Here is a 15,525-nt window from a genome sequence, read left to right as displayed (position 1 = left end):
TCCTATGGACCAATAACATTCATCCAAATGTAGGGAGGAGATAAATGAGGAAATAAAAAGAAAATCTCCCAAAAATGAGTAAATACTCACATAAGATGAAGAGTTGACTAAGGACAAGGTTAATAGTTAAAAAACAGAGATATTTAGGTGAAATGATACATTTTTGACACCTCTGCATAGGGGAATTTCCCTCATGAAGAGGGTGCCTATTTCACATGCTTGAATGAGTTTTAAACTCCCAAATAATGAGATATTTTCATCTCTCCTCTCTCCTGTTTCAACTAGATCCAAAAAGTGACCAAAACTGACCAAAAAATGGTCAAAAATTGACCAAACTGATTTGGAAAATTCTAGAATCAGTTGGCTTGGTTAGAGGCTCACTTTTTCCTATAAATAGAATCCCTCCCCTTTGTTGAAACTTAATAGTGTTTTATGCACTGTTACTCTGCTTCTCCCAAGCCAAGAACTGTGAATTTATTAATAATTCACTAGTTTTTGACATTTCCCTCTTCCAAAGATTGGTGGCCACTCTTGTTAAAAACAAGAGTTGAACCCTCAAACCATCAAGCCAAAGGAAAGCTCCAAGAAATTATGTAAGTAGAGATTCTTGTATTTTTCTTTATTGATTTTATGTTTTTTCTAATGTTTATGATTGTTTGAAGTGATAAATGGATGTTATGCCTTGATCGAAAGGCTTTTCCCCTCTCTCTTCTTAGAATCAACCCTTCTTATCCTAGTTAAGTGAAAATTGTTGGAATTAAACTTTTTATAATATTTTCTCTTTTATAAGTGAATTTTGATTAGTATTTACTCTAAATCAATTAGAGTTAATTTTTAAGACAAAATTAAGTAGAAAAATTTGAAAAATGGTCAGCCATACAAAGGAGGTTATGGTAAAATTTTTGGAAATAAGAATTACCTTTTATTATGCTAAAAGAGTAATTCCTATCAATTCTATACTCAAAGTGTCATTTTCATGCATAGAAGATGCATATTGATTATAAATATATGCATAAAGGAATAATTTTCTTTTATTATGAAAGTGTTACTTTCATCAAAATAGATTTTTATGCATAAAGAAATAATTTTCTTTTATTATGAAAGTGTTACTTTCAACAAAATAGATTTTTATGCATAAAGGAATAATTTTCTTTTATTATGAATGTGTTACTTTCATCAAAATAGATTTTTATGCATAAAGGAATAATTTTCTTTTATTATGAAAGTGTTACTTTCATCAAAATAGATTTTTATGCATAAAAAGGAATAATTTTCTTTTATTATAAAAGTGTTACTTTCATCAAAATAGATTTTTATGCATAAAGGAATAATTTTCTTTTATTATGAAAGTGTTACTTTCATCAAAATGGATTTTTAGGCATAAAAGATTATTATTTTATTAAAAAAGTGATACTTTTATCATAATTGATTTTCATGCATAAAGGTATGCATAAAAGATTATTATTTTATTATAAAAATGTTATTTTTATCATAATTGATTTTCATGCATAAAGGTATGCATAAAAGATTATTATTTTATTATAAAAGTGTTACTTTTATCATATTTGATTTTCATGCATAAAGGTATGCATAAAAGATTATTATTTTATTATAAAAGTGTTACTTTTATCATATTTGATTTTCATGCATAGAAGTATGCATAAAAGTTTTTTTTTAAATAAAAGTGTTACTTTCATCATAAATGATTTTATGCATAAATTAGATGCATAAAAGAAAATTTTTTATATTAAAAGAGTGATTTTCATCATAAATGATTGTATGCATAAAAGATATTTTTTATATTAAAAGAGTGATTTTTATCATAAATGATTTTATGCATAAATAGGATGCATAAGAAAAATTCTTTTATTCTAAAAGTGTAATTCCTACTAAATTGGATTTATGCATGGAAAGATGCATAAAGAAATCTATTTTTAGTTCAAAAGAGTTATTTTCGTCAATTTTGATTTTATGCATAGGAAGATGCATTAAAGAATTGATTTTCTATTCAAAAGTGTCATTCTCATTTAAAATGAATTTATGCATAGGAAGATGCATAAAAGATTGATTTTTATTTCAAAAGTGTTAGTCTCCTTAAAATGGAATTTATGCATAAAGAAATGCGTAAAGAAATCTTATATCGAAAATAAGAATTCTCTTTTATTCTATAAATAGATATGAGGATGTGAAACGAATCAATTAGATGAAAATGAACGAGGAATAGATGGAGATGTATGTAAATGTGAATAAGGATGTGGAATGTGGATATGGACGTCTGGATGTGAATGTGAATGTGAATGTGGATGTGTGAATGGGGATATGGATATTGTTACCATATTATAGTAGTGATGCGTGTGAACACACTTAGGACCGCCGGGGCACTTTTTCCCTCACTAGGAGGTTTTTTCCCCCGTGCATTGTATATACGCCCATTATCTTCTAGGGCTAGTTATCTTTCATTTTTGGCACTCATAATACACTACAGTGTTGTGCTCAAGCTTTCTCATCTTCTTGAAGTTGTGTGTGCATTCCTGCAACCCTAATTCCAACAATTGGTATCAGAGCAGGCTTCCTCCTCCCGGGCAGCATCACCGGCACCTGCCGCTTCATCTCCTCCGATTGCAACGAGGTTTCACGAGCGTCTGCAGGTTAGTATATGCCGTGGGTAAGCCCGTAGGGCTTGTTCGTTTCAGAATTTTGATCTGAAGTCATTTCGCCCTCCGTTTTTGCATTCCAAGTACTGCGCAGGCAAAATCGTCCTACTGTGCAGATTTTCTGTCAAGATTAAAATCTGCAGGACAGGTGCCCATTCGTCTGTTTTGGGCTGTGCTACATAGCACAGGTCGATTTTATACAGGTTTACCTCTTACAGACAGCATTTACATCTAGTAGTACAGTCATTGGCCATGGCTGACAACAATGATGTATTCCGCATGTTGGCTGCTGAGGATAAGTTGGATGGCACCAACTATCCATTGTGGGCATATATGATGCGACATGTATTGGTAGCAAAGGGGTTATGGAACATTGTGCAGGGTATTGATGCACGTCCTATTGTGGCTGGGAATGCTGCAAACACATCAGAAACAGGTACTGTTGATGATGGTGCAGGCACAAGTGCTGTAGCAGCTGTTCGAGAACCACCACTTTCAGCAGAGCAGATTCGTTGGGATGGTAGAGATGCGCAGGCTCATGCCTTGATTGTGCTGTCTGTCAAACGTACCATTATCCCACATATTCGCTCCTGCAGGACTTCTAAGGATGCTTGGGATGTACTTGCCACATTGTATCAGGCAAGAAATGAGGCTCGTGTTGCTTATCTCCGAAAACAGTTGGAGAGTGAGCATATGAACGAAGGTGATTCTATGGATAGCTTTTTGACAAAGATCAAGGATTTCAAAGAGCAGCTCATTTCTGCAGATGAAATCTTGTCAGACAGTTCACTTGTGCAGATTGTTTTGAATGGTCTACCAGATTCTTATCAGGGTTTTGCTTCCACTCTTCGCTTGATGATGAAAGGCAATCCCAATGCCTTATCATTTGAGGAGTTAGTTTCTGTTTTGCTGCAAGAAGACCAGTCAAGGCAAAACAGGAATATTATGCGTGTCGCAGATCAAGCTTTCGTTGCTAGTCAGAGAAGCGGGAAAGGTAAAGCTGGCTTTTCTTCTAGTAAGCAGAAATCTGCAAATGCTGCGCAACCAAAGAAGGAAGACAAAGATGAGAAGAAGGGTGACAAACAGAAGACATTTTGCAAGTACTGTAAGGGAAATGATCATGTCATCAAAGCGTGTCCTAAGCTGGCTGCGAAAGAGGCTAAGAAGAAAGAGGCTGGTATGGCTGTTGCAGATGCCTCTCCTTCTAACAATGAATCTGCTAATGTTGTGCTAGATACAGAATGGGCATTCAATGCGCAGTGCAGTTATGACCCATCTTTGCATGACACATGTATGTCTGCAGTAGATTCAGATGTATGGTACTTTGACAGTGGTGCCACTAAGCATATCACCTCGCAGCGCAGTTTATTCACTTTCCTTGAGTCTGCTCCCACAGGGAATACTGTCACTTGTGCCAATAACTCCTCTTATCCCGTTGAAGGAGTTGGACAGATTGTGCTGAATGTTGCAAATGGCAACACCTTTACACTTTTTGATGCATTGTATGTGCCAGGGATCAAAAAGAATCTGCTGTCAGTCTCCGCATTTGCCAAAACAGGTTTGGTTGTAAAATTTGTGGATGACAGATGTACTGTTCATGATCTCTCTTGTGGTGACATCATTGTAGCATCTGGTTCACTATGTCGAGGGCTGTATAAGCTCAATATGGATGGCAAATGTGTAGAGGATTCAGCATGTGCTATTATGGATACGCAGGCTATTTCAGATGCAAAACTGTGGCATGCACGTTTTGGTCATCTGAATTTTGCAAGTTTGCTGCGCCTGCAGAAATCTGAAATGGTGTCTTCTTTGCCTAAGCTTGAGGCACCTGTCAAGCATGTTTGTGAGGGCTGCATATTGGGTAAAATGCAGCGTGCTTCCTTTCCCAAAGATGGATCAGTGAGAGCTGAACGCAGATTGTAGCTTGTTCACAGTGATGTTTGTGGTCCCATGCAAACTCCATCATTTGGAAACTACCTTTACTTCGTGACTTTCATTGATGATTTTACCAGGCATGCATGGGTATATCCTTTGAAGGCAAAGTCCGAAGTGTTTTTGTGCTTCAAACAGTTTTTGGTTATGGCTGAAAATGTGTCAGAAAGTAAGATGGGCACCCTCCGTTCAGATCGAGGGGGGGAGTATATGTCTTCAGAATTTAATGCATTTCTGGCTGAGCGTGGGATAAAACACCAATGTACAGTGCCGTATACACCACAGCAAAATGGTGTGGCTGAGAGAAAAAACAGGTCTCTCATGGAAATGGCAAGATGTATGGTTAAGAGTCAAAGTCTACCACATGGTTTTTGGCTTGAGGCTGTCATGTGTGCCACTTATGTACTAAACAGGTGTCCCACCAAAGCATTACAGGTTGTCACTCCATATGAGGCTTGGCATAGCCGCAAGCCATCTGTTGGCCATTTACGTGTTTTTGGTTGCCTGGCATATGCATTAGTGCCTGTGCAACATCGCAGAAAATTGGATGACAAAGCTGTCAAATGTATTTTTGTTGGATATAGTGCTGAGAGCAAAGGCTATCGTTTGTATCATCCACAGACAAAGCGCATTTTGGTTAGCCGTGATGTTGTATTTGTGGAAGATGCAGTTCAGCCCTTGGTTTCATGTACTAAGGAGACAGATATCAGCTCACGTGATGTCTATGATACATTGTTGCCTCTTTTCAGTGGTGCACAGTCAAGTGCAATACCTCATGAGGCAGTTTTTCAGCCTATGCAGGTTTTAAATGATGGCACAGATCAGCCTATATCTGATGCAGATGTGCATGATGCACTTGAGGATGAGAGACAAGAGATTGAGGGCTCTAGGAATATGCCTAGATGGCTGGTGCAGACTTTGCGTGACAGCAAGTTGGATGCCCCTTTGTCTAGTCGCACTCGTTCTGGCTCTCATGGTGCCTCTTATGCGTCAGATTGTTATGCATTGGCTGTTTCTAGTATGTGCGATGAAAGTGAGCCTGTTTCATTTGATGAGGCACAAAGTTCAGAAAATTGGATGGCTGCTATGCAAGAAGAATATGATGCTATTATGAAGAATGGTACATGGTCTTTATGTGACTTGCCCCCTGGCAAGAAGGCCATTGGCACTAAGTGGGTATACAAATTGAAGCGTAAGCCTGATGGCACAGTGGATCGCCATAAGGCTAGGCTTGTTGCAAAAGGTTATGCTCAAGAGAAGGGCATTGATTTTGATGAGACTTTTGCTCCCACATGTCGTATGACCACTGTTCGTAGCATCTGTGCATTAGCAGCTCATAATGGTTGGAATGTACATCAGCTGGACATAAAGACTGCGTTCTTAAATGGAGATTTGCATGAGGAGGTGTATGTATCGCAGCCTCGTGGTTTTGTTCAAAGAGGGCAGGAAAACAAAGTGTGCAGGTTAAAAAAGGCTTTATATGGTTTAAAGCAAGCTCCACGAGCTTGGTATGAAAAAATACATGCATATTTGACTGCACATGGGTTTCAGAATAGTCCAACAGAAAGCACTTTGTATGTTAAACGTGTGGATGGTGTACATCTAATCATTGCTCTCTATGTCGATGACATGCTGCTCACAGGACCAAATGAGAGTCATATTGCTGATTTTAAGGCTGATTTGAATGTCTCTTTTGAGATGTCAGATTTGGGGCATTTGCATCATTATTTGGGGATACAATTTAAGCAGTGTGATGGAGGTATTGCTTTGTGTCAGACAAAGTATATTGAAACATTGTTGCGGAGATTTGGCCTTGAAGACTGCAAGCCTATTGCTACTCCAATGGAGACAGGTTTGAAGTTGAGTCTTCATGATGCTGGAGATCACTTTGATGTCACACTCTATCAGACAGCTGTTGGTTGCCTCATTTATGTATGCATTACGAGGCCAGACATTCAGTTTGCAGTCTCACAGGTGAGCAGATTTATGCATAGCCCAGGCATTAAGCATTGGCAGGCAGTGAAGCGTATCTTTCGCTATTTGAGTGGTACTCGGCATCTTGGGTTGTTTTATCCCAAGGGGGGATCATTGCCGCCAGATTTACATGCTTTTTCAGATTCTGACTGGGCTGGTTGTTATGACACACGCGTGTCCACGAGTGGTTTTTGCTTCATGCTTGGAAGCTCATGCATATCATGGTTGAGCAAGAAGCAGCCTACTGTGGCCACTTCTAGTTGTGAAGCTGAGTACAGGGCAGCTTTCACAGCTACGGTTGAGTGTGTGTGGCTCAGACGCCTTATGGCTGATTTGGGTGTTGGGCAGCCATCTGCCACCACCATCTTCACTGATAGTCAGAGCGCATTGGCAGTTGCGCGGAACCCAGTGTTCCATGCTCGTACGAAGCACATTGAGGTGCACTACCATTATGTCAGGGAGAGACTCTCTGTAGGAGAGATCAGTTTGGCTTATGTGCCAACACAGGATAACCTTGCAGACCTTTTCACAAAGGCTCTGCCTCGTGAGAAGTTCGAAGCTTTTCACAAAGCTTTGGGCTTACTCCCTTTTGTGGATTCGTCCACATAGCTAGACACTTCCCTATACATGAGTGCTAGCTCTTGTTCACCGCATCACTCCAGGGGGGATTTGTTACCATATTATAGTAGTGATGTGTGTGAACACACTTAGGACCGCCGGGGCACTTTTTCCCTCACTAGGAGGTTTTTTCCCCCGTGCATTGTATATACGCCCATTATCTTCTAGGGCTAGTTATCTTTCATTTTTGGCACTCATAATACACTACAGTGTTGTGCTCAAGCTTTCTCATCTTCTTGAAGTTGTGTGTGCATTCCTGCAACCCTAATTCCAACAGATATAGATATGGAATGTGAATGTGGATGTATGTGAATATGAATGTGGATGTGTGAATGGGGATATGGATGTAGATGTGGAATGTGGATGTGGATGTATGTGAATGTGAATGAGGATGTGGAATGTGGATATGGATGTATGGATGTGAATGTGAATGTGGCTGTATGAATGTAGATGTAGATGTGGATGTATGAATGTGGATTTGGATGTGGATTTATGAATGTGGATGTGGATTTATAAATATGGATGTGAAAATGGATGTATGAATGTGGATGTGTGTGTGGAATAATGAATGCAAATATGAATGTGAATGGATATGAAGTCGATATGAGCGAATGGATGAGATGAGATGTCATGTGAATCAGAATGTGAATGAATAATATAAGATCTGAACGAATGAGATATAATGAGAAATGGATGTGAGGAGACGTAATGTAAATTAAGAAAGATAAGAATGGATGTTATGTGAAGCGAATGAATCCTATGTGATGGGATAGAAAATGATGTAACTGGTCAAGAATGGATACACATATGAATTGGAATTGGATTAAATAATATGGATTAATGTGGAATAATGTGGAAAGACGAGAGTTTATTATAGAAACTGTATTTGTGACCTGTTTGTAAATGACTGTTTTATGTCAAGAATGGTGGGGAAGCATTTTGATCATCTTGTGTTTAAGGTCGTGGAGACCTAACTGATAAAGTTGCAACTGCTGATGGAGAGTCAATAGAGGACGTCTCGCGTAGCAAGGTTGGCCGAGGACTTGACCAGCCTCGGTTCGATTTAAATGGTGAGCTTCCGGTACGGTGGATGAGGGACCAAGGAAGCGGCCTATGAGTGAAGCGCTAGGTGACCTGCAAAGGATCCTAGAGGGTGCTGACCATACCGTGCTTGGGCTCTGCATCGCCGAAGATACCCACACGTGCGTCGTGGAAGATATTGGAATAAGGAGTAAGAGTTGTTTTCTGAAACCGGGCATGGATCTGGTTGATTGACCTCGCTGGTCCTCAATGGATGAGTCCATGGCTCTTTTATATGGATCTGTTGGTTGATCTTGTTGATCTTCCACGGAGATTCCATTTTGTTATGTGAATATATTGCCGATTACTATGAGCTAGGAACTATCGAAAAGGCCCCTGAGTGAATAGGTGGTGAGCGTTGTGGTTACCAATGATGCCATAAGTACACCGACGAATGAATGATTAGAAATATGGATTCAACCAAAGATTTTGAGGATAGTGATCAATGACATAATGGTTTCATTAAAGGATTGTTTTAAATTTAGCTGATGCTGAGAAAAAGGCAATTTCATATTGGGTGCGTAAGTGGTGTGACTAGTTTTATGTTTGCATGAACTTCCAGCTAGGGGTCCTGGGAACTCTTTTCCTTGGTACCCGGGACAAAACCTAACCAAATTCCTAATTGGATCCCATCACTACAGTGGTTGGGCAGTTGGCTAACCCATGGGACTGGATGGGGTTAGGCTGGACTGATGGATCCGTAAATCGAGACTCAATTTATGTTTAGTTCAATAGATGAAGTAAATCCCGGACAAAAATTGTTCTATGGAAAAAGGATCAACGGTTGTGCCTCTCGGTGAGGAAAAAAGCGTTGGTCTCTATGATCCAAGTGCAATCCAAGTGCAATCTATCCCTTGAATCTGACTATGAAACTTACGAGTTCGGTCATATCAGTTCAATTAAGTAAGGCTTTTGACTACGTTAGGGAAAAGCTATCCTGGTGGAATCGCCCGTGCTTTCCGGGCAAGAGAAGTTTTTCCAAGTTTGGTTTGGAAGAATCAAGGAATTAGTCACCTGTCTGGATATCTGTGGGCGAGGCCCCGAGTGTGGGACCCTGCCCCATGCTAGATGTGCTACTTTCACCTGCTAGCACCCCGAATCCGTTGTGCGGTGGGGACAGGGATCTCACACAAGCATAGAAAATATATTAAGATTGTCCATGGAATAATGGCCCTAGGGCCATTCTAAAGCGCACCATCCATGGTGTGCTTGGTAGGGTCAATCTAAAGCATACCATTCATGGTGTGCTTTCGAATGGCCCCAGGGCCATTCTCTCAAATAACATTGTGCATGATAGAATGACCTTTTTACTATTCTCTCTACAGATGCGTGTAGAATACATCAAGGTTTTCCATGAAAGAATGGGTATTATTATAATCACAATGTGCTTGAAAGAATGGCTCTATGGCCATTCTAAAGCACAGAATCCATGGTGTGCTTGGTAGAATGGCCCTAGGGCCAATCTACCATCCATGGTGTGTTTTAGAATGGAACAAGGGCCATTCTTTCAAGTTAATTGTGATTACATTAATGGCCCTAGGTCCATTCTTCCATGGACAATCTTGTTGTATTTTGCATCCATGGTGTGTTTGAAAGAATGGTTCTTCCATTCATGGTATGCTTTAAAATCTATTTGCCATTCTCCACTCTCTTTGGCAACTCCCTAGGGCCATTCTACTTGGACATGGTGCTTCAAAGAATGGCCCTTGGGCCATTCTACACTTCCTTGTGTCAACTCCATAGGGCTAATACCTACACATGCATGTAAAATACATTAAGATTGTCGATGGAAGAATGCCCCAATGGCCATTATTGTAAGAAGAATGATGTCTTAGGGCCATTCTACCACATCATGGAGTGTAGAATGACCATAGGGCCAAACTCTTAATGTGTATGCATAAAATATCAAAACTCGGATTTAGAGTGGTTTGAATGATTGGACCTAGGTCCATTTTACCATCCATTATGCTCTTTAAAATGGCTCTAGGGCCATTATTTCAAGCACATTGTGCATGGTGGAATGGCCTTAGGGCCATTGCAAATCACATTGTGAATGCAAGAATGCTAATAGGGCCATTCTCCACTCCCTTGTGTTAACTCCCTAGAGACAATCTCTACATATTCAAATAAATGGTGCTTGCAATAATGACCCTATGGCCATTCTAAAGCACACCCTTCATGGTTTGCTTGGTAGAATGGCTTAGGGCCAATATACCATCCATGGTGTGCTTGATATAATGGCTTAGGGTGATTCTCTAAAATTAGATTGTGCATGGTAGAATGGCCCTATGGTCCATCAAGATTTTCCATGGATGAATGGTGGACCGGAACTGAGGGCCATTCTTATCTACAAGTTTGCTGGAAAGAATGGTGCTTTGGCAATTATAAAGCACACCATCCATGGTGCTCTTGGTAGAATGGCTTAGGTCAATTCTACTATCCATGGTGTGTTTTATAATGGACCTAGGGACATACTCTTAATACTTATTGTCCATGGTAGATTGGCCTTTTTTCCATTATCACCACACATGCATGTAAAATACATCAAGATTTTCCATGGAACAATGGCCCTAGGGCTGGCCCTAGGGCCATTCTTGTAATCACAAATTTTGGTTGAAATAATGGCCCAATGGCCATTCTAAAGCACCCTAACTATGGTGTGCTTGGTAGAATGTCCCTAGGTCCAATCTAAAGCACACGTCCATGATGTTCATGGTAGAATGGCCCTAGGTCCAATCTAAAGCACACGTCCATGATGTTCATGGTAGAATGGCCCTAGGGTAAATCTACCATCCATTGTGTGCTTTAGAATGGCCCTAGAGAAAAGCTACCATCCATGGTGTGCTTTATAATGGCCCCAAGGCCATTCTCTCAAATCACGTTGTGAATGATGGGAGAATGAAATTTTGGACGTTCTCTCTACACATGTATGTAGAATACATCAAGATTTTCCATGGAATAATGGTCATTCTTGTAATCACAATGTGCCTGAAAGAATGGCACTATGGCCACTCTAAAGCACACAATCCTTGGTGTGTTTGGTAGAATGGCCCTAGGGCCAATCTTCAACTCAAGGTGTGCTTTAGAATGGCCCTAGGGCCATTCTCTCAAGCTTATTGTGTTTACAATAATTTTCCTAGGGCCATTCTTCCATGGACAATCTTGTTGTATTTTTCATCTATGGTGTGCTTGAAAGAATGGTTCTTCCATTCATGGTATGCTTTAGAATGTCTCTTTGATTGTCCACTCCCTTGTGTCAACTCCCTAGGGCCATTCTACTTGCACAATGTGCTTAAAGAATGGCCCTTGGGCCATTCTACACTCCCTTGTGTCAACTCCCTAGAGCCAATATCTAAACACGCATGGAAAATACATTAACAATTTCCATGGAAGAATGGCCCAATGGCCATTATTGTAAGCACAATGATGTCTTTGGGCCATCCTAGCACATCATGGAGTGTCGTATGGCCCTAGAGCCAAACTCTTCATGTGCATGCATAAAATACTAAAAAGTGGGCTTGAGAGTTGTTTGAATGATTGGACTACATAAATTTCTACTGTCCATGGTGCTTTAGAATGCCCTAGGGCCATTCTCTCATATCACATTTTGCATGCAAGAATGGTTTTAGTGCCATTTTCCACTCCCTTGTGTCAACTCCATAGGGCCACTCATTACATATAGGGCGATTATTTCAAGCACATTGTGCTTGGTGGAATGACCTTAGGTCCATTTCAAAGCACATTATGCTTGCAAGAATGGTATTAGTGCCATTTTTCACTCCCTTGTGTCAACTCCATAGGGCCACTCTTTATATATAAATACAAAATACATCACAATTTTCCATGGAAGCATGGACCTATGGCCATTCTTATAAGCATAGTGTGCTTAAAACAATATCTCTAGGGCCATTCTAGAGCACACCATCCATGGTGTGTTTGAAAGAATGACCCTAGGGCCATTATTCCATCAATGGTGTGCTTTAAAATACCCAATCTCTACACATGCATGAAAACTACATCAAGATTGTCCATGGAAGAATGGCCCTAGGTCTATTATTGTAAATAAAGTTTGATTTGAAATAATTTCCTTTTGGCCGTCAATCTGTGTTGTACTTTACAGTAGCCCAAGGGCCATTCTCTCAAATCACATTGTGTATGGTAGAATGGCCTTTTTCCATTCTCTATACACATGCATGCAAAATACATCAAGATTGTCCATGGAAGAATGTACCTAGGGCCATTGTTGTAATCACAAATTGTGATTGAAAGAATGGCCATGGACATCAAGAGTCTCCATAGAAGAATGGTTCAAATATGCAAGTGAATGTGTGTGTGCGGGAACAAACCCTTAGCTAGAGATTGTAAAAGGAAGTCCGTAATTAAGTGGGTAGTAGTGAAAAGGTGAGAAGAATCTATTGGATGAGAGAATCAAGGGTAGCATGAGCGAATATAGGGGTAGTATAAGAGCATGAGTGAATATAGGGATGTGGAAAGATTCTAGGAAAAGGTGCCCCTAGCTGTAGGGGAGGTGGCACAAATCAAGGAGAAATCAGTGGGGAGTGGGTGCTTGGCACCTTGTGGATGTAAAAGCTATAAATTGAGGCATTGGCCTAATGAGAACTTGCTGGTTTTTGAGTATCCATGCCTATATTATGCTATTATATTAATTTTGTACTAATCTTGCTTTAATCACTTTATAATAATCATGTTGATTCTTGGATTTTATCCACCATAGCCCATGAAAGATCCCTGCCTCCTCTACGCAAGGAATTCCGATGGTGCTAGCAGTAGCGGAAGTAGCACTTCTTACGTAGGGTAGAACCTCTCACTTGGGGCCTCGCCCATGGATATCTGGACAAGAGACTGATCCCTCCGTTCTTTCAAAACCAAACCCGGAAAAACTTCCCTCGCCCAGTAGACATAGGTAGATCCTCCAGGATATTTTTATTCTAACGTAGTTAAGAGGCTTAACTAACCAAACTCATCCGACCAAACCCGTAAGTCTCATGGTCAAATCAAGGAAAAGACTTGCACTTGGATCATAGAGTCCAACGCTTTTTCCCTCATCAAGAGACATAGCCGTTGATTCTTTTCCATAGAACAAGGGTTATCCGTGGGATTTACTTCAACTATCATAACTTAACAGAATTGAGTCTCATTTTAGGGATCCATTAGTCCAACCTAACCCCATCCAATCCTATGGGTTCGCCAACCGCCCAACCACTTTAGTGATAGGATCCATTTAGAAATTTGGTTATGTTTTGTCCCGAGTACCAAGGAAAAGCGTTCCCAAGCCCCCTAGCCGGTGCTTCAAGCAAACTTCAACATAGTCACACCACTTACACACCCAATATGAAATTGCCTGTTTTCACAGATTCAGTTGTCTTTAAAACAATCTTTTAATGAAACCATAATATCACTGATCATAATCCTCCAAAACATCCAGCTTGAATTCTAATTTCTAGTCATTCCTTCATCGGTGTACCTATGGCATCATTGTTGGCAACTAGAACGCTCACCACCTGTTCACTAATGGGCCTTTTCAATAGTTCCTAGCTCATAGTACCCGGTAATATAATCACATAAAAAATCCAGATGGACTCTCCGTTGAAGATCAGCAAGATCAACCAATAGATCCATATAAAAGAGCCATGGACTCATCCATTGAGGGACCAGTAAGGACAATCAACTAGATCCATGCTCGAGTTCAGAAAACAACTCTAACACCTTGTTCCTCTTTTCTTCCTTGACGCACGCGTGGGTATCTTCGGCGACCCAGAGCCCGAGTACCGTATGGTCAGCACTGTTATATGTACATTATGTGTGCTATGTTATATGCACATTATGTGTGCATATACTAGGAGGCTAACCCACATTAGGCTTGTGAGCATGGGAGCATGGGAACAAGCTCTAGTGGAGCATGGGTTAGGACTAACCTTAAGGGTTAAGGTTAGGGTCAGGCATCCAAGGGTCACACATGGGAAATGGAAAGTCAAGAGTCACTTGAGGGCCCTCCTATATAATAGGGGCATGGGGCACAATCAAGGGAGGCTTGGAGGCTTGGAGGCTTAGGCTATGGTCTCTTGTGTAGAGGTCCATATCTACTCACCGACCATTTCATGCTATAGCTACATGCTATTGGATTGGAGTTATACCTCTTGATGGTATGGGACATCAAGGTAGAGGTATGATGTATTTCATTTATAATTCGTGTGTGCATCCCTTGGGTTGGGGGTGGTCGGGTGATTGAGTTTATGCCTGATATATGCATAACAATTATCTAGAGAGATCTTAGGGTTTTAACAGTGGTATCAGAGCAATCTCTAGTTAATTGTTGTTGATTTTTTACAAATTTTGGCATTTTCTTTGAAGAAAATTTTAATATTTACTAATAAAAATATTATTTTGTTGATTTGTGTTGATGATTTGCACATAGATCGTCGATATGGCGATTGGAATGCGTGATACTACAATTCAATGGACGAATCGACATTGCGAGGGAATTCCATGAGTTTAATGCTATTTTTTCCTATTTTTTGTGGTTTAAAATAAGCTATTATGGAAATGTTTACGAAAATACCACATATTTTATTGAGGATATTTTTGATAGAATGGATTCCCTAAATTTCTATAATTTTTAGGAAAATTTTTCTAAATTTTTAGGAGTTTTTTTGGGCATTTTTATGATTAAAAATGTATAGTTTATACATTTTTACTGGTATGCGATCAAATTTTTGCTAATTTTCTGCTGAAATGCAATAGGGGCAGCATGTTGATGCATGAAATGCTCTCCTGTGTGCATTGGACGCTCTTCGTCTCTCAATTCTGAATTTTCTTCTATTTTCTCTCACATTTATAAACCACCTCTTAAAAAATTACATTTTTTATTAATATTAATCATAATTAAGATTAAGGAGATTAATTAAAAATTCATCTCTCTTATTAATGATTAACAGAGAGGGAGAAGAGTTGGGTGGTGAGAGTAGAGTTGAATTACAGAAGAAGAAGAAGAGAGGAGAGTGGAGAGGGAGACCTCTCCCTCTCTTGAATTTTGGCGCATGCAGGGGCTGCAGCCCGCCGGCCGCCCGGCGAAAATCGCCCCCCCCCCCCTCAAAAATTATTTTACATAAGCTTTTATATAAATCTTATTAAAATATTTTTTATTTTTTTTAAAAAAAATGAGTTTTTTGTTATTACAAAAAAAGCTTTTGAAAATATTTCAACAAAAGCTTGAAAAAAGCCTGAAAATTATGAGAAATTATGGGAT

This window comes from Cibotium barometz, chromosome 25, assembly GCF_041138505.1.
Source record: "Cibotium barometz isolate CiBa-2024 chromosome 25, ASM4113850v1, whole genome shotgun sequence".
Taxonomy (NCBI): Eukaryota; Viridiplantae; Streptophyta; class Polypodiopsida; order Cyatheales; family Cibotiaceae; genus Cibotium; species Cibotium barometz.
Note: the sequence above shows the minus strand (reverse complement) of the source record.